The following is a 20,283-nucleotide window of genomic DNA, read 5'->3' as shown; positions in this document are numbered from 1 at the left end:
TGTGAGTTGCGGTGTCAGAGGGGGGCAGTTGTCATGATAGAAAAGGCATAACAGAATCCATAGCATCCTAGAGCATCACTGAGGCTCTTCAAGGCTAAGCCGGGCAGAAAGCAAGAGCTCAACCCGACTCAGGGCCAGGCCACAAGCCACCCCTCAGTACCCTACTTCTACCAGAGAGTCCCTTTTCCCCAAAGGTTTGACAGACTTCAAAGTAGCACCACCACCTGCGGACCAAGTGTTCAAGGAGATAAACCTGTGAGGGACAGTCACAATCAAACCATCACAGCAGGAAGATGTGTCACTGCAAGCAGCAAACCTAATAGCCAGGTAGCAAAAAGAGCTGGAGTCCATGGTCCCACAGTCCACTTAAAGGGTATTCTCTCAAATCTAAAGATCTCTGAGAATCACCTCTTAGAGGTTGCATGGGCCCCAGCTGGCATACAGTGCCGATGACACAACACATGGGTCTTTCAGAACACTTCAAATCCTATCCTGAGCCTCATTAGAGCCACTGAACCTAAAAGGCCACCTGCCAATTGGTAGCAAGAAGCAACAACTTCCCAAGTGGACTGAAACATGAACAGTGAGGGGCCACCAGGCAATGGAGCCAGGCCACATAGCAGGTTGTTTTCACTTAGGAAATATCAGGAGAACTTGTCCCACATCTTCCGGCTGTCATCACAAGCAAGTCTCCTCCTATCATCTTGCAACAGCCAAGAGCATAAGGCCTCTCATTCCCTCCTCCACAAGTCCACTGTCCGGGGTTACAAGGTCATTGGAGCATCCTCTCTGCCACTTTCTAGGAGTTGAGCATGATATGACCTTCAGGGAGATGCCCAGTAACTCCTTGTATTGAGGAAACAGCTAAAACTTCAGCCCTCTTGGCAGTCACATAAGGTTGACTCCCTCAAGAGTAAGGTGAGACCTCTTTCCATGTAAAGATATGGAGATGAACATGGATGGAAAGTGGGAAGGCCAAGCTCCCAGCCAGGGGGTCAGATCCCATATCTAGGCTCTGCCCGATGCACCTTGTTTCTGCTAACCTGCCTCCCTGATAAGGCATTACCTGAACACAGCCAAAATTTAGTGGTGTGGTTAATGTCACATCTCAACTTCTCTGAAAGATGAAATGATGTATTCCATTGTATCTGGAAGATTCACTGAGTATCAAGATATAAGCAAAGGTAGAGAAAGGGCAATCTCCTTCTAAGTCAGAGCACCTAGAACCTAGGTCCTAAATTCTTCTGCCTTCCAGGTTCTCCAGCCTTTGGACTCAAACTGGAACCTATTTCTAACTCTCAGACCTTCAAATCCAGACTAGAATTCAATTCTTATTCTCTAGCCTGAAGATGGTGATGAGAACAGGGGGTAGGAATGCTCAGTGGCCTGACAATGTGATCCAGTTCCTCAGATAATCTCATCTTGGAGGGAGTGGAAATGGTAGATAGATAGATAGATAGATAGATAGACAAATAGTAGATGGATGGGTGGGTGGGTGGGTGGATGGATGGATGGATCAAAAGCAACTGGGAATGAAAGGATTTATTTCAGTTTACAGTTCCACATCACAGTCCATCACTGAGGGAAGTCAGTAGAGGAATTCACACACAATGAGAAGGACCCTGTCACATCAATCATTGGTCAAAAAAATGCACTACAGGTTTGCCCACAGGGCAATCTGGTAGGGGTATTTCCTCTTGAAAAATGACTTTAGTTTGTCTATTTCCCTGTTCCACTGATGGTGTCACCCCCAGGCTGGTGGTCTTGGCTGGGTACTGTAAGAAAGTACACTGAGTAAGCTGGTAAGCAGCAATCCTCCATGACCTCTGCATCAACTCCTGCTCTGTCTCTGCCATATTTGAGTTCCTGTCCTGGCTTCCCTCAGCACTAGCCAGCAAAGTCATGGATGGAGAGAGAGGTATACACATAAATACATGATATTGATGAATTTAGTGGATAGATAAATACATGATAGATAGATGGATGGATGGATGGATGGATGGATGGATGGACAGATGGATGGACAGACAGTCAGACAGATAGATAATATATGGGTAAATAATAATAGATGGGTGGACATGTACATAGATGTATGGTGGGTGGGTGGATAGAGAAAGCAGGTGGATAGACAGATAATACATACACAGATGGATGATGGGTCATGATGGATAGTTAGATAAAGATATGGATATATATTAAGACTCTTATTCTATTCCTCTGGGAATATCCAATCTACTATAGCGACTGACATCTATACAGACAAATGATTCCATTCCCAAACCCATCCAAATTGAGTAGTAAATGCAAGCCAGCCATTGCCCAATGTCACCTCCTTCCAAGCTGGGAGAACCCGGATTTTTACAAGGTCCCAGATGGAAGCAGAGTTGGTCTTGACTTGGTGCACTTTCATGCTCATACAAAAGGAAAACCAGGTGTTTAAACCAACCTACCAGCAGAGACAGAACTGTTAGAATTATACGAAAGTGCATTTTAAAAAATAATTGCAGTCTCTCAAAGTCCAACTGAATGCAGGAAAATATTTGTCTTAGTTAAGTCTTCTATTGTTGCAGTGAAACAACATGATCCAAAAAGCAAACTGGGGAGAAAGGGGCTTGTTTGGCTAATACTTCAGCATTGCTATTCAACACTGAAGGAGTCAGAACAGGAACTCAAATAGGGCAGGACTCCAGAGGCAGGAACTGAGGCAGAGCCGCTTGCTCCCGTGGCTTGCTCAGCCTTCATGCTTATAAAACCCAGCCCAGGAATGGCACCATTCACAATGGCCTAGGCCCTCCCCCATTGATCACTAATTGAGAAAATGCTTTACAGCTGGATCTCATGGAGGCATTTCCTCAGCTGAGGCTCCTTCCTCTCTGATGACTCTAGCTTGTGTCAAGTTGACACAAAACCAGCCATTCAATTATTTAAGTGAGAATTTCTGCTGGAAAAGTTAACTGTACTGAGAATTTGCCTCAAGGAAGCAGATAGCAAAATGTATTTATTTAGAAAAAAAATGTGATGAGAGCACAATCCATGTTAGATCAGATCTTCCAGATCTTCCAGCCAGATCTACAGTCCCTTGTGGAGGCAAAGTGCCTCTGGGAAGGGCTCTGTGCCCTGATAAAGCCATGCAAGAGCTCTGAAGCCAGAGGCCCACCTCTGCAACCAGAGATTAGCTGTGAGAGTTCAAGTGAAGAGGAGCCGGTTATTCTGGGAGCCAGATAACAAGAGACTTTTCAATTTCCTTCCAGTCTGGGACGCAGCCTTTCCTGAGGCTTGAAAATAATCAAGTGATGATACGTTGCTTCCTTCATAATTAGATTTTGTCCAGATTCATTGTAGTTTTATTCACAACAGTCAAGATAAGGGAAGGGCCCAAATGTCCTTACACAGGTAGGAAGGTGGTCTCTACCTCAAAAGAACATAAGCCTAAAATGAATAGAATTCCTGCTGTCTTTGACAACATGGATGAACGCTGGGGATAATCTTCTAAGTGCGATAAGCCAGGCACAGGAAGGAACTCCTGTGTGAACTCACATGTGGACTCCAAAAAAGTCACACTCGGAGAGGAAAATGGCTTTCAGCAGGGGATGGAGAGGTAGATAAATGGGAGATATCATTCAAGCAGTACAAAGCTTTAGGCAGAACAAAACTTTGGTGTACAGCTTCATGGTAACTGTGGTTCACATAAATATTGCATATGTATCATTTGCTGAGGGTCTAGACTTCATGTTAAATATTCTTACCAAAATAGTTAATGATTTCTAATAATGAAGAGGGAGGGACCTTTAGTAGACAGAAGATATGACTAGGGCCTGATAGGAAAGATGGTTCCACAGTGCACATATATCCGCATACTCAACAGGCTGCACAGCAAATGCACACAGTGTTAAGTGCTCAATAGAATGGCTTTTAGATGAGGAGTTAGAACTTTGGATCTCCCATTCCAATCACCAGTGATGGCAAAGAATCTCTGTACTTTCTCCCACCATTACATGGGAGGAGTGGAATTGCCACTGAGAACATCCTATGTGTCCCACAGTTCAGGTGCACGGAAGCAGTCTCCTGTGTGTTAAATGTCTCCTGTAAGCTCATGTTTTGAATTCTGGGAAGCAATGAAGCCTTTAAAATGTTATAAGTTACCAGGGGCAGGCCTTTGAAGTGCAATTGGAGACAAAGGGCAGATAGAGAAAAATATCACAGCAAATCTGAGGAGTCATGGGCATGGGGACTGGAGGTGGGGCAGAAAGGAAAGTGTCCCCCACCACTAGAAAGCAGATCTGAACAAGGAAAAAGCAGGAGAGAGGTGCTGGGGTAGCAGCATTCCTGAGGCTGAAACTGGAGTATCACGGGTTCAAGACCAACTTGAAGTATATAGTAAGTTTAATACCACCCTGAGGAATAGAAGGGATAGGAAGGAACAGGGAGGGGAGTGGGGGAAGAGAAGGGGAGAGGAAGGAAGAAAAGAATACAGTCAGGAAAATGACGTTCCCTCACTCAGCCTCCTGAAAAAAAAATGCCAAAAGCCCAGCCTGTAGCACTCCACACATTCACCAAACAACTCTTGCCCACTCCCTGTTGCTCTGCTCTGAAGACACGGGGCAGGCAGGCATGATTAAGAGCTGTTTTGTGCAGCGTGGCAACACAGAAGCTATTAAAAGGGAAGAGGGCCACAGTGACCAGAAATGCCATTTTTGCAGCCTAAATGCATCCTGCCCTAGACAGCCTTCCCACTGACTTTATCTGCCCAAAGCCTATGTCATTCCCTATTTGTGCCATTTACAACCACAGGCTGTCAAACCTGGAAATAGTCCAGAAAAACATTACCTCTCTTGGTGTCTGTTTTCCTTTCCGGGATTATCGCTCCACTCCAACTACTACTCTTGGCACAACTTAAGTATTTACATGTGTTGAAAGCAAAGAAAAGATGGGGGGGGCTCAAGGCTATTACAAGATTCTATATGTAGCATCAGCCTAAATGTCCCTCAAACCAAAGGATGAAAGAAATAAAGTATGTACACGCACTAGAATACTGTTCAGCCATTACAAAGCATGGCATTCTGTCCCGTGTGACTGTAGAGGTGTGCCTGGAGGAGGCTAAGTGAAATAAGTTGGACACAGAAAGCGAAGTGCTCTGTGATTGTCCTCATCTGTGGGATCTAAAACAGTTGATTTCCTAAAAGTTGGAAGTAGAAAGTTAACAGAGGCTGGGAAATTTGTGGAAAGGGAAGTTGGGATGAGGTTAGTACATAGGAACAGCACTATGGTTAGATGGGAGGAATGAATTTGATGCTGTAGGGTTCATCAGGGTTAATAGAATTAAAAATAAGGATTAATGGATCTGAAAGAGCTTGGAAAGAGGACACTGGTATAACTAACATGGATTAGTGGCAAAAAATAAAAATTAGGAGAAACCCATGAGGCCCACCTCATCCTTGAGGGTCCACTAGCTAGTCATTTTTTCAAGTGATGGAGTCATTGGGAAGTTGCCCATTAAGCCCCACTCATGCTCATACAAGCACCTGTAATTAAACTCAGTGGTTCACACACAAGGAAAAGTAAGGAGACTTGTTGGGAGGGAGGGATTCAGTGGGAGAGGAATGGTGGTAAAAATAGCTGAAATTAATATATATATTATATAATACATGTATATATATATATATATATATGAAACCATCTAAAACAATATTAAAACTGAAAAGACAAACACGTGAGCTTTTCTTCATCCAGCCTACATAAGTCGGGTCATGTTATAGTAGTGAGTACATCTCCAGCTCTCTGGATTTCATCTGATAAAGATCCATTTCTTCCTCATGCTCACCTCCAAAGCATGTTGGTCAGGGACTTTGTGCTACACATCCTGCAGGAATATGGGCCCACAAAGGCTTGTGATCTGCAGTCTCAAAATCACCAAGGCAAGAAGGCATGGAGGAGACCTCATTGCCTCCCTGTCCTGGCCTCATGTCTCTTTGACTTCATCCCATTGGCCAGTTTGTCACATAATCTCAAATTAGCTGCAAGAGAAACTGGAAGTATGAATTTTTCCCCTCCATGCTTAGCAATAGGAAAAGAAAATCCAATCTTTCCCTCAGCAGCTGCAAATTGGCTAGCCAGAAAAGGGTCAGAGATGAGGAAAGGTCAGAGGTGAAGCTTAGCAATGTCCTAAATGAGGCTTGGGGAATATATACATATATATGATTTAAGCTCTCTCCCTCCTCTGCCTACATAGTACACACTGATGCCCCTGGGGTTGATGATGGGAGAGCGACTGAATGCACTGTCTTGAGATTATAAACATACTACAGAGGTAAGCAGGGGCCAAGGAACAAAGGCACTTCCAGTGGCTGAATTTGAATGATGATTATGATGTTCCCCATAACACCAGGGAGCTCCCTGTAGCCAATAGCACTCTCTATGCATTTGAGATCATTCCATTCTCCTGGGCTTCATACGCCATTCCTGAAGAGTTCTATTAGGAGAAGTCATGAGGAGGCCAGAGTTACAATCAAGGTAACTAAAGAGATACAATGTCCAGAGCTAGGCAACAACCATTAAGGTTCCCAGGGAACATGGTCATTAGATGACCACTTCCCACCTGTGTGGATCTGTCTTTCCCCTCTGATTCGACAATCCTACTTTTCAGTTAACCTGTGCATCATAGCTTGCCCTAATTTGCTTACAGAGAAGTTGTCATAAAATACTGCCCAAATCCAATTTGGGCAGGAAAGAGTTTGTTTGGCTTACAGCTTACAGTCCATCATCTAGGGAAGCCAAGGCAGCCTTCTTTCTTATATAACCACCTACCTGCCTAGGAGTGGTGCCACCCACAATGGACATGAGCATCTCACATCAATCAATAATCAATAAAATGCCCCAAAGACATGCCCACAGGACAATCTGATAGAGGTAATTTCCCATCAAACTAAAATAATAATCCAGGCAACTAGAAGTAGAACAATAACCCATGCAAGTCAGACTCTCACTCTTCACTCAGCACTCATAGAGTGACTGTCACTCACAGCGACCATTAGATGAACAAGGTTGTTGATGAATGTGAGTGGCATATGGAAGAAACCATTTGATACAAATAAATGTAAAGGATAGAAGAGTATGTAGAAGCTGTATAGGACCCCCCACCCCTGCTACATGCTGGGCTGGTCAGGGACCAGTCATGTGTAGCAATGGCCACCTCAGTAATATGTCCTAAGGCAGGCTCTCTCTTCTTCCTGGTTCCATCCACTCTCACTCTCGTGGTCACTCCAGGCTGAACTTTGAAGGGAATGCAGGCTGAGGTACCCTGAAGGAGATGTTGTAGCCTTGGCCAATCCTCCCTTCCAGCACCTCTTCCCCATCCCTATAGGCTCCAGGAGACCAGCACTCCAGAGACTCGGGGTCTACCAATAGCCACCCTTCACAAATCCAACCCCCTGGTCTTGGTCCTGTTTCTCCTGTCACCCCATCACCACCACCCCTGTACTTTTCAATTGTTCTGCATTGAAGCCTCATTGGTGGCTTCAAACAGTAAGCACACATATTACCTTATGGTAGTCTAGGAGATCAAGAATCTAAAGTGTTGACCATCAAAGTGCCAGCCAGGCAACTTGGCTTCCAGGCACTAAAGGATGATCTGTTCTGTTGCCTTCTCTGGCAGGACTCCTATGTTCCATGGCTGATGAGCCTTTCAGTGACCATATCACCTGTTTCCACCATCATGTACCTTTCTTGATCCTCCACCTTTCTCATCTATCTTTCAAAGCTGCCTTGGGTATCCCCAGGGTCCTCTCCCAGTGTTTACACCATTGGAAATGCTTGTGAGCCATGCAAACCACACATCCCCAGACCCCTGGAATGGAGACTCGGACTTCTTGCATAGTAAAGGGTCTGATTCATTTCTTCTGTCTACCACATTTGTAAAATGTAGAGCTTTAAACCCGGTGTCGTGGTGCAAGCCTTTAATCCCAGCACTTGGGGGATGGAGGCAGGTGGATCTCTGTTAGTTCAAAGCCAGCATGATCTATATATTGAGCTCCAGGATAGCTAGGCCCTATCTCAAAAAAAAACATGAACAAACAAGCAAAAAGAAACTTGTAGCATTGTTTTAATACTAATTACACACCTAATGCTCCCAACTTTCTTTTTCTTCCTTCTTTCCTTCCTTCCTTGTTTCTTTCCTTCCTTCCTTTTTCTTTATTTTTTTTTAACTTTGGGGTTATGCTGTCAATTGCTTGGTTTTGAAAGGCTGTCCTCTTCATCAGGGAGTCATGAGACTGATAATGCTTTTAACACTTCATACTGAAGTAAATACCCCACACCTCCCTTCTAGTGCAAGGCCTCCTTGAAGCATTTAAATTCTAATGTCTACATTTTAAAAAATTAACCATACAACTCAAATTTACATGTTAGGGAGTGAATTCCTTGAATTGTTTCATCCCAGAAAAGCAGCAATATGTTATTTTCCTTAAAAATTTCCAAGAAACTGGCATGTCCTGATCCCTACCATCTTCTCTTAGCATTGAAACATCTCTCAAAGCCAAAAAACTCTGCCTTGATTTTTACTTTTCCTTCCTTTGTTCAGACAGGATTATTTCAGAAATAGACTCCGCCCTTATGCATAGAGCTTATATGCAGAAGATTCCCATCTATATCCAAAAGTTACTCCTAGAATCATAAAATTAAGGGCTGGAAGCAACTACATGGGTCATTTTTTTAGATGAGCGACTGAGACCCAGAGAGGGAGCCCTCAAGATGAGGTTTGCATGGAAGCTGTCTACTCACAGACAGCTCTCCTCAAGGAGACATTGTCCCCATTCTTCTCATACTTCTCCCCCATTCTTGCCTTCATCCCTTTCATCATTTTTTCCCTAGGTTTCCTTGACCTCCCTGCAAAGGCCAGTCCTCCCTGTGGGTCAATAGCATCATCTGGGGCCTGGCTGTTGCCACACCACCCTCCTCACAGCTGTGGACATTCTTCTACCCAGTGCATTCCTTGGCAGGCCTGCATGGAGAGGCGGCGTCAAGGTGAAAGTGCTTCCCTCTCTTCCAGGGGATTCGGTGAAAGGAAACATCCAGGAGGGGTTTCTTTTCAGTCCTGTGTCACTTTGCAGCAACCTGGAAAAGGAAACCTTGGAAACTGCGGTCCACTAAAGTGAAGCGGACACTACATCAGGTCTGCAGGATGAGAAGCCAGGAAATGTATTTGTGTTTACTACTACAAGACTTGTTTAAGCCCCAAGCGTTGACTATAGAGCTGTAGCACAACCTTGCCTGCTTCTCCATCAGAGGCAGTTTTCTCTCTGCTGCCCCTGGTACCATCCGTTTCATTCCTTTGCAGCTAACCTCCTGTGTTTATGTCTGTGTTGACTTTGGGTCCCCTCCCTGCTGCCACTCTGCCCAATGGTCACCACAGGATTTCCCTGCAATCGGCACAGTTGTTCATTTTTGTGCTTATCAGCGTTGCTTCCCATGGGATGGGGGCATGGTACCTAGTGCAGAAACGAGGATTTTCTCCTAGTGTATGCTCCTCATTCCTGCCCATGGACAAGCCACTTTCTCACAATAGCACTGACTGCCATACCGCCCAAGAGTCTACACCAGTTGCTGAGGCTGGACAATGTCTGTGTCTCAGCTCATTCAGGCTGCTATCACAAAATGCTGTACACTGGGTAGTCCTTAAACAATGGAGGATGGGAAATACATGGTCAAGGCAGCTGAGAATTAAATGTCTGATAAGGACCCATATATGGTAAGTTCCTCCTGTGCCCTCAGAATTTAGAGAGTAGGAGCCTCCCTCAGCTCCTTCATAGAACACTAATTCCATTCACAGGAGATTCTACCCTCAAGGCCCAAGTCTTATATCTTAGTCATTGATCAACCATCTTCCCGTATGCCTCACCATAGCCTCACCACAGCTGCTGTAGGGGTCAGGCTATTTCAACACATGAATCTGGGGAGATGAGGGACACATCCAAGCAGACTGCCTGGCTGATGTAAATGAGATGGCATTTTCTAGATGTATTTATTCTAAACAGCGCTCTCCCTGGAGATGAAAACAAAATCTAGGGTAGCCACAGAACATAGGTAGGAGTTTTCCCCAGCAGAACGTCTGGCTGCCCTTTTAGATGGGGAGGAGAGAAATTAATTCCAAATACACAAGTCACGCTGGTCCACAGCTTCCAGCTGACTGCCATCTGCCCCCAAGCAGAGTTTTGAGCTGGCTGCACACGTTCTGACAAATCGCTAGGTTTTGTATACATTTATATTTAAAATAATATAATATTTAATGGAAAGCACTGATATTTGTGAGAGATGTATGCATTGAAGTAAAAATGTTACCATAAACCCTAATTGGAATGGTTCTACTCACAGAGACCTGGAGTTGGGCGGCATCTGCTGTATCCCCAGCTTTTTATCATGGACTCATTAGCGTAAATGAGCAGCATTTTCTCATGTGTGAATGCTGTGTTGACTCTGAGTCATTAAAGAGTCGGCCTTGATTTAGAGAATTCTTTACAGGGAGAAAGGCATTTTGGCCCCATTCCTTCATGAAGGGTAGCTTAAGATATTTCCGGACAATATGTTCCAATGAAAAATAATGTTTAGACTGGCCTATGTGCTGAAAAAACAAAAATGTGAATTTCATATAGTTTGACCAAAGACTTTAAATTTTCCAGATTCATTGAAGGTTTTTTTTGTTTGTTTTTTTTTTTTGTTTGTTTGTTTGTTTGTTTTTTTGTGAGCTGCCATGTGGATGCAGAGAATGGACCCTGGGGTCCTCTGAAAGGGCATCAGTGCTCTTAACTGCTGAGCTTTCTCTCCAGTCACCTTCTCATTTTTAATCAATGGAATATGAGCACTAAAAGGAGTTTGCAAGTCACAGAAGAGGAAGCTGAGATGATGTAGGAAGGTGACATGACATGTTGAAGTCCACTAAGTCCATGCTCAGTCAAAAATTCTCATCTGCATTGATGTGCCCCTCCTCTTCTGGGAGGAACATTCTCAGGAGAATCTTTGGGAATCTGGTCAGGGTTCCTGGATCGGCCTCCATTCGAGCCTTAAAGTATTGTTTCCCTAATATACCAGTCTTGCATTTTACCAGCAAGTCTAGATAAACAAACAACAACAACAAAGGTTGAGAAAAAGCCTTAGAACTCTGGGCTTCATTTTAACTGCTCACCCATCCACAGGACTCTGCAGATGTCCAGTGTTTCTTCAACAGCCATTTCCACTTACCCATACTGATCTTTATTCTTTGACACATAGATCTGATTGTCATACTAGACCCAAAGGAAAAGTATTAGCAGCCTCATCATCCATTCTGAGAACACTCTTGTGCAGGACACTGTCTGGCTCTAAATCTCAGCCTCTAGTAGATGCACAGAACAGGACCTTCCACCCACAGCTAAATCCAAAAGGTCAAGGCAAGAGAAGCTAAGGCAAACTCTCCAGATGTGTGAGACTCATTGTGTGCTGAACCTAAAAGCATAAAAGCACACTCTACATCCTGTCGAGAGCAGAGGAAGGGTCAGGGTTTAAACCTGTTGTCTGCCCACCAGGGAGGAGATATGGAGGTGGACCAATTGCAATAGGAGGAGATGCCTTTCTACCTTTGCTGCATCCTCCAGAGAGAGCTATTCAAGTACCTCAGAAAGTGACTGCATAGAAACAAGGCAACTGCAGATGTAATTAGTTAAGATATGGTCATTCTTGAGCAGAGAGAGCCATTAATCCAATATGAGTGGTATCCACATAACAGCAGGGAGATCTGGGCACTGCACACACACAGAGGAAAGACACAGGGGGAGGATGACTTTGTAGAGACTGAGGCACAAGCCAAGAAATGGCTGAGGATAGCAGAAGCTGGGGAAGACAAGGAAAGATTTCCCTCCAATTCAAACTTCTGGTCTCTGGTACATTAAAGCAATACATTTTCATTGCTTTATTTAACATACCAAACATGTGATAATACATATTCTTGCAACGATTTTCCTGGGAAGATGTAAGCAAGCATCTACTTATCACAGCTAGGGTATCAATAACAAATCAAAGTAATGATTCTATCGAAATCCAATTTGGTGAACCAATGAGTTTGTTGGGGTTGCTTACAAGAGTGTGTGCAAGTCAGATGGTGGTGGCACATGCCTTTAATCCCAGCACTTAGGAGGCAGAGGTGGGCAGATCTCTGTGAGTTTGAGGCCAGCCTGATCTACAAGAGTTAGTTCCAGGATAGCTAGGGTTACTCAGAGAAACCCTGTCTCAAAAGAGAACAAAAAACAAACAAACAAACAAAAACCCATAATGTTTGGGAGGAGTTACTTAAAGGAGCATGGATGATGAAAGGCAGTTATTTCTCCAAAGGCTCACCCTAACATGGGTAACAACTCTGCAACTCTGGAGCTCTCTGCATGCCTCAGGTCAAAGAGTTTCTTCTGGGCAGTTAGGATGTTCTGAGTCTTCTCATGAATTCAAAATGTTTATATAACCCTGGAGAGAGAAGATCCTTTTGCATCTGGTAAGATTCATGGACTTTCTGAGACTTGTGAGTTGTTTATTTGCTTCCAAACTTCATAAGTGTACAGTGGGAAAGAACAGGCTTCTCTGTCCCTACTCATCACCAAGGAGCTCTGTGACCTGGAGCTAGTCACATTTCCTCTTATGGTTGCAGTTTACTGAAAATGAGAATCTTAATCTGCACCAGCAGATTTTCAGACCTTGTAAATATTCTACTCAGAGCCTGAGACAGAAATCATCATGGAGAACCAAAACTAACAGTAAGCCTTTGTAACTGAGTTCGAGGGTGGAGGCCCTGTCCAGTCCACCTTTTAGTTGCATTCATGAACTGGGCATTAAAACCCTTCAGAATCCTCAGAGTGGCCTGAAAAGCATCTTCTGGGACTTCAGACATCCTTTGCAGCTGTGGAGTTTATATGGTCTTTCTTCACCAGAAAAGTAAATAATCATCTACCCTGCTCTTAGAAAAGAATCATTAAGAGGAGGAAGGGAGAGAGTGGGAAAGGAGAAGGCAAAGAAGGGAAGGGGGACAGGAGAGGGTGGACATAAGGGAGGAAGAGGAGAAGGAAGAAGAGGAGAGGAAAGTGAAGAAGGGTGGAGGAGGAAAGGAGGGAAGGACAGAGTACAGAGGAGGAAGAGGAAAAGAGGAGGAAGGAAAGGAGAAAGTGGAAGAAGAATGGTAAATGAGTGGAGAAAGAAGAGGAGAAAAAAAGAACAAAGAATTCAAGCAAAGCTGCACGTTCATTTAACTTTATTCCTCCCACCCAAATAAACCCTAACAACTCTCTTTACTAAGAGATTAATTAACATGAGGTAACTAACCTAGACATTTATCTACAAGACTTATGAAGCCATATTCCTTTCATGTCCCATCCTGCTAAAGTATCTTGCAAAGCAAACTATTTGCAATGAACAGACCTCACCTGGGCAACAGGCAAACCCAGGGGTTGCTGGTACCTGAGCTGGTTGACAGCAGCTACTGCCATCCACCTGGATTCTGGGCTGCATAAGCCAATGTGAAAGGTGCCAGCAAACGGCAGATATGGAGCAAGAACAAAAGGCCCCTTTTGTCCCAAGGGCTCAACATTAAAAGGCCTCCTTTAGGTCATAAGAAAAGCGTTACTCACTTCAAACGCTCAGTGGACATTTTCATGAGAAAAATCATTTACTGCTTGCAAATCTTCAATGACCTACAGAGACAAACAGACCTCTCTTTCCTCTCCTGGCCCACAGAACTGGACTGGCCACTGCCTTCTTTTCTCTCCTCTGGATCCTGAGGGTGCCTATAACATTCTTCTAGTCATTTATTTATTTACTTGGAGTGACTTGGAGAGTAAGTATTGTGTCTCGGTGCCATGTGGTTTTGCTCAGTGTCAGACCAAGGCAACTCCTATGCTTGAGCTGTGTGGAGGGCTGTTAAGAGGGAGGTGCGCTGAGGCTCAGAAAATCAACCAGCTGTTAGGTCAACCTGAGAGTAGCTGTTACTTCCCAGGGTGCACCAGGGGCAGTCACTACTCAGCACCATCCCCGTCTCCCATCTCATCTGCAATGGGGCTGGCAACCATTATCTAAATGCTTGGGTATTTTGGACTCTCTATTCATATCATAGAATAATGAAGTATGTATAATAAGGTATGTTGGGGTGGGACCTGAATAGAAATATGAAATGTATGTCTTATATATACTTTATGTACACAGTCTAGAAGGGGTTTGTGTCATGTCTGCAGCATGCCTGTGTTTGAACTGTGAGCCATCAATGAGATCCAGTGTGACTTTTCTGCTGTGGCATGCTGCCTGCCTTCAGAATGCTTTAGATTTGGGGTTTCAGACTAGGAATGCCCAACCCATTCTGTTCTCTCTGGCCTTTACAAGAGTCTTACAGCTTGATTCTTATCTAAGGCTTTACTGGTTCTGCAACGTGGTTATTTAATATAACATGAAACAAGGCGTCTCGGCCACACATTCAGAACTGCTGTTCTACATTTACTAGGGAAAGGGTTCCATCAGGTTTCCTTAGACACTGAACTGAATGGTTTGTGGCCTTTGTGCATGTAGGAAAGCAAACACATGCTATGCTAGTCATTGTTCGTGTTTCTCAAGCCTCTGCACCACTGGCTATCAACCTGTGGGTACAGGGGTCATATATTGGGTATTCACATTACAATTCATAACAGCAGCAAAATGACAGCTATAAAGTAGCAGTGAAATAATTTTATGGTTGGGGGTCACCACAACATAAGGAACAGTATTAAAGGGTTGCAGCATTAAGGAGGATGAGAACAACTCCTCTACACACTAAGTCCAATAGTCTAACCGGCTTCTCCACTGTGAGACACTTCTGTCCATACTCTTGGTACTCTTATACTCTAGGCTTGGGTGACTCCAAGCAAGCACCCTGCAGCAGCCCCTCCATGGCCTTCAGGCTTCCTCCCAAACCCCAGACACATTCTGAAATGTTTGACGTCGGTGATCTCTTGGCCCAGTCAGAAGATACCAAAGGAAGGTGCTCAAGTGATGTCCAAAATGTATATTCAAGTATCTTGTCCTACCTCTATGAACATGGGAGTCTCAGGAATACAGGCCAAGACAATACGTCTTGAATGCCACCTGGCCCAGAATGGCTGTGACTTGCTCTTGATTCCAAAAATCCTTCAAATTCAGAAATGGGACACGACATCCTGGGACACGGAGCACCATGGCTTATGCACTGCCTCCTCTGTAACCTTCTTGCCATATTCTTCACCCAGTACAGGCTTCCTCCTCCTCAGTCCTCAGCTCAAGGGTTTGTCCCTACCAGGCTTATAGATCTATAGAACCTCAGAGTTTTATTATTTCTTTTTTTTTTTTTTTTTTTTTTTTTTTTTGATTGTTTACAGCTGTGAGGTAGGGTTGCATAGCCCAGACTGGTCTGGAGGTCTTGGTCCTCCAACCACAACCTCTCTAATACTGGGAGTACAAGTATGAATGACCACACCTGGCTCAGTCTGTAATTATGCACATAGCAGTGTGGTTACACAGCCTCAGGAGGAAAAAATGAGGCACAGAAAAATGCACATGTAAATTTCTGATGGGTCATTTTGTTCAGGCTTGGGGAAGAGATATGATCCTCATTCGGTCACCTGTTTATTCATTTGACAGATGTCTGCTGGGAACCATTAGGAGCATGCGTTCAGGTGACAGACACAGGTAAGCAATTATGTGCAATGCAATATGGAATGTTTAACATGAGTGTTGTGCTAAAACCAAGACGATAAAGCAGGAGGAGGCTTGGGCTATAAAGGAACACCTGTAGATATGGCTGTCAGACAGCCTTTCTTGAAGAAGTAGCATCTAAACTGAGCCCTAAGTGCAAAAGGGAAGGGCATGAGAGAGCTGATGGGAAGGTTGTCCAGGTAGGAGTAGACCTGGGAAAGTCTAACGTGATTGAGGTATACAGGAGGCACTAATGTGACAGAGACATTGTGAACAAGAAGGGTTGTCATAGAAGATGCCAAGGTGCCCATGGGTATAGCCACTGAAACATCTTGAAGTGGGAAGCTGATTCTGGTGCACACTCCAGAGTCCTTTGTCTCACTCATGCTGAGCTCCTTGGGATTTTAGGCATTACACCCAGCTAGTGAATAGTAAGATTTCCCAACAGACTTCCCATACCTGGCTACCAGTCATCCAAATCCCTACCAACCAAAAGCCCTGGACATGGGCATATGAGTTTTAAGGTACCTTCCCACAACCCACACTGAAGAGGGTGGTTATGAAAAGAAACTTCTGAAATCTTTTCCGTCATGCCCTATTCACTCTTCCTTAGGCCTGGGTGAAACTTGAATGAGACTTCATGGATACTTGTCCTCAGATTCTGATGAGATACGTGGAAAAGACACAGCATAGTATGGACAAGAGGAACATGCAGACATTAAAACTGATTTGTCCCAGGCCTCACAGAGAACCTCTAGAAAGCTTAGCCTTAGAGGAGGAATTGTCCCTGGTCTAGACTGTTCCACCCTGTCAAGCATGGAGATCACCTCTCATTCCAGTGAAAAGCTGAAAGCTCCAGGCAGACCCATATGTGAGGTGATGAAGGAGGCCATGAGAGATTAGCTCTTGGCCTTTGCTGCCTGGGTTCTTGTGTCCTTTCAGTTTGCAGAGCCTTCCAAACCAGTGGTTCTCAACCTGAGGGTCACAACCCCTTTGGGGGTCAAACAATCCTTTCACAAGGGGCATCTAAGACCATTGTAAAATATAGATATGTATATTATGATTCATAACAGTGCAAAATTAAAGTTATGAAGCAAAGAAAATAATTTCTATGGTTGGGAGTCACAGCAACATAAAGAACTGTATTAAAGGGTCACAGCATTAGGAAAGTTAGGAACCACTGTTCTAAACAAACCCAAATTTCTGTGCCTATAATTAGCAGCTCCAGTTCAATTCTGATCCTATCTGAAGATTGCTTGGCCTGATGTCAATGATGATATTACTCTGTGAGATAGCTACTGCTGTGAGCTAACCAATGACTATATTATACTGTCCATGACTGTAAAATTATACATTTTATGGCTTTGTAATGTGCTCTCTAAAATAGTTTTAGAAGTTTCATCTTTTATTAATCCATGCAGGGAATAAGGAACTAGCAGGACAGCTCAGCAGGCAAAGGCACTGGCTGCCAAACCTGACAAACTAGAGTTTGATTTCTGGGACCCAATGAGAGAAGGCAAGACCCAAGTCCCACAAGGTGTTCTCTGACCTCTACATGCATGTCGTAGCAAGCATGCACACACATGAGCACATGCAACCCACACACGTGCGCGTGTGTGTGTGCGCGCATGTGCACACACACACACACACACACACACACACACACACACACACTCAACTCACACTTAATGAAAGTAATAAAAATAATTTTACTCCACAGAGGCTACTTCTGCAATCAGAATAAGAGAAACATCCAGTAGAACATTCTCACCTCTACCAATGCTCAGACAGAAGGGGTGATCCACTGATCCTCAGGTTGCATCTCCAGACTGCACTGCTCTCCATCAAGCCTCAGAATCATAGACTGCAATTCTGTCCTCAACATGGCTGAAGACTAACTGCCCAAATGCTGAACCAATTGTTCCAGACTAAATGTCTGCTGTATCCTATATACCTTAAGTGCTGGGATTAAAGGTGTAAACTCATCTAGTGTCACTCAGGGTGGTCTTGGACTCAAAGAGATCCATCTGCTAGTCTCCTAAATCCTGGGATTAAAGGTATATGCCACCGCCTCCTGGCTTCTATGGCTAACTAGTGTGGCTGGCTTTGCATTTTGATCTTCAGTGGCTTTATCAGATCATAAACAACATATTTCCACAGTGCATTAATGTATGTAAACTAGATGGAGGGAAAAGGCAGGAAGATTATGAATTCCAGGAATAAATAGCAAAACTTTGTCTCAAAATTAAAGAAAAAACAGCAACAACAACAAAAAATAACAATACTGTGTTATATGACAAATAGCTATAGCTAAACAAGAAACTAAAATGAATTCAAATAAAATGTATAATTTTTAAAAATAATTAAAATCATCACATATTCATATGATCATCAGGTGTTTGATAAAATTGCAAAGGAATTTGGTGGGAAGATGAGAATCTTTTTTAACCATTGTTACTGTAATAATCAAATACCATACACAAACTCTAACTCATAATAGACCATGGACTTAAAGGTAAAAGCTAAAATTAGGAAGCTTTATCCCAAAACTTTTCGATATGCCCCTCTTTTAGTCAACCCCAGTCTCAGAGCCAGACAACCAAGGATCTATCACAATTTTGTTTGTTTTCACTTGGACTTGTGTCAGAATGTCATGTAAAACAGAATCACACTCTTATTCTCTTATGTCTGGCTTCTTTCCCTTAGCATGGGCCTTTGAGATCCATCTGTATTCTTCTGCATTCATGAAAATGTGCTCCTTTTTATTGCTGAGTTGTACTCCATGCTGTGAAAGGAATGTTGACCTCTTCACATGGTGATGAGTTTCAGCTGTTTGCAAGTTACAGCTCCCCATGAGAAAGACTGCTGTGAGCGTTCGAACCTAGGCCTTGATTGCACATATCTCTTCAGTTAGGGGGAAAAAAACTGTTCAGGAGAGAATAAGTGCTTAACTTCATGAAGACCTGACAAGCTGTTTTCCAAAGGGATCTATGATTTCACACTCTGAGCCAAATCAGGAAAAAGTGAGGTGATAGGACCCTTGAGCTAGCTAGACATACAATACACAAGATCTGGGGAAACATACGCCTTCATGCCAAACAAAAGAACAATCTTCTCTCCTCAGTTAGTCATTGACAGAAGGAGAGCTGGTGCCGAGTAAATTCTATGCCCATGGCCAGAGTGCTAGCTCACTGGCATCATTTCAAAACATCCTCCAGGCTGGAGATGGTTATTTTCTTCCCCTGCAAGCTCACATTCTTCACCCATGCTCTCAGCCTCTGATAGAGAGTGGCAAATATTTAGAAAAGGAAAGGCTAGAGACCATTCTGTACTTGGACCAAGGCCCCCCCACCCCCCAGTCCCCAAGCGTTTCCGTTTTTATGTGAATACTTGATTCATACTCGAATCATTTGTTTAACTTTGTCATTCGTGGAATGGTCACAGGGAAATGCAGCGTTTCCATAAAATTCTGGAGAACTAGCTAGTGACCATGGAGACTTGAGAAGGGGGCTGCCTGTAAATTTTGCATGGTCCTTGTCAGCCTTGAGACCACACAGACCCAGGCATGCAGGCAAGAGGGTGGGCAAAACAGTGAATGGAATGATCTGAGGGGTCTAATGCACAGTTCCCTTAAGTTGGTAATTTGGGGATCAGACTCAGCAAAGGGCTGCAAGGACAAGTTTAAGTTCCCAGAGGTTGGAGCAAGGGTCCCTGGACAACATCCTGCAGAACCCCAAGTTCCTTCCTGAAGTCCAGATGCCCTTGGTTATTCAGCTTCAGGCTATCCCCTTTCCCTTCTATGAAAGCAAATCTTCTGAGTGTCTCATAGATGGGCAGCTGCCTGCATCTGTAAACTCCAGTGAGTGAATCTGGTCAGCCGAAGGGTTAGAATATCAGAGCCTGGCACGGTAGCATGCACCTGTAATCCCAGATGCCAATGCAATAGGTTCCCTCGAGTAATCAGTCACTGTCTCAAAATAAACATTTAAAGGGCTGTGGATGTAACTCAGTGTGGAGAACTTGCCTAGAATCCATAGAGTCCTGGATTCAAATCTTCACACTTCAAATATTTACAAAGGAAACATATATGGTGTCTATATCAAATTCCTGCTTATTTCCTTACCCTTTGTCTTAGTTAGGGTTTCTATTGCTGTGAAGAGACACCATGACCATTGCAACTCTTATAAAGGAAAAAATATTTAACTGGGGTGGCTTAGAGTTTCAGAGGTTTAGTCCATTATCATCATGGTGCAACAGGATGGTGTGCAGGCAGACATGGTGCTGGAGAAATAACTGAGTTTCCTACGTCCTGGCTTGCAGGCAACAGAATGTGGTCTGAGGTATTGGATGTGGCTTGAGCATCTATGAGACCTCAAAGCCCGCCTCCACAGTGACAACAAGGCCCCACTTACCCCAATAAAGCCATGCCTAATAGTGTCACTCCCTATTCCATACCTTATTCCATAGAGAAAAGCAACTGTGCACACAGCATTGTACAGGGCTAGGTGTTATGAAACAGTTAAAGAGGATTTCAAGTCTATGGGAAACTGCATGGGTTACAGGAAGATACTAAACCAGTGTGCA

The sequence above is a fragment of the Phodopus roborovskii genome, unplaced genomic scaffold, assembly GCF_943737965.1.
Source record: "Phodopus roborovskii unplaced genomic scaffold, PHOROB, whole genome shotgun sequence".
Taxonomy (NCBI): domain Eukaryota; kingdom Metazoa; phylum Chordata; class Mammalia; order Rodentia; family Cricetidae; genus Phodopus; species Phodopus roborovskii.
Note: the sequence above shows the minus strand (reverse complement) of the source record.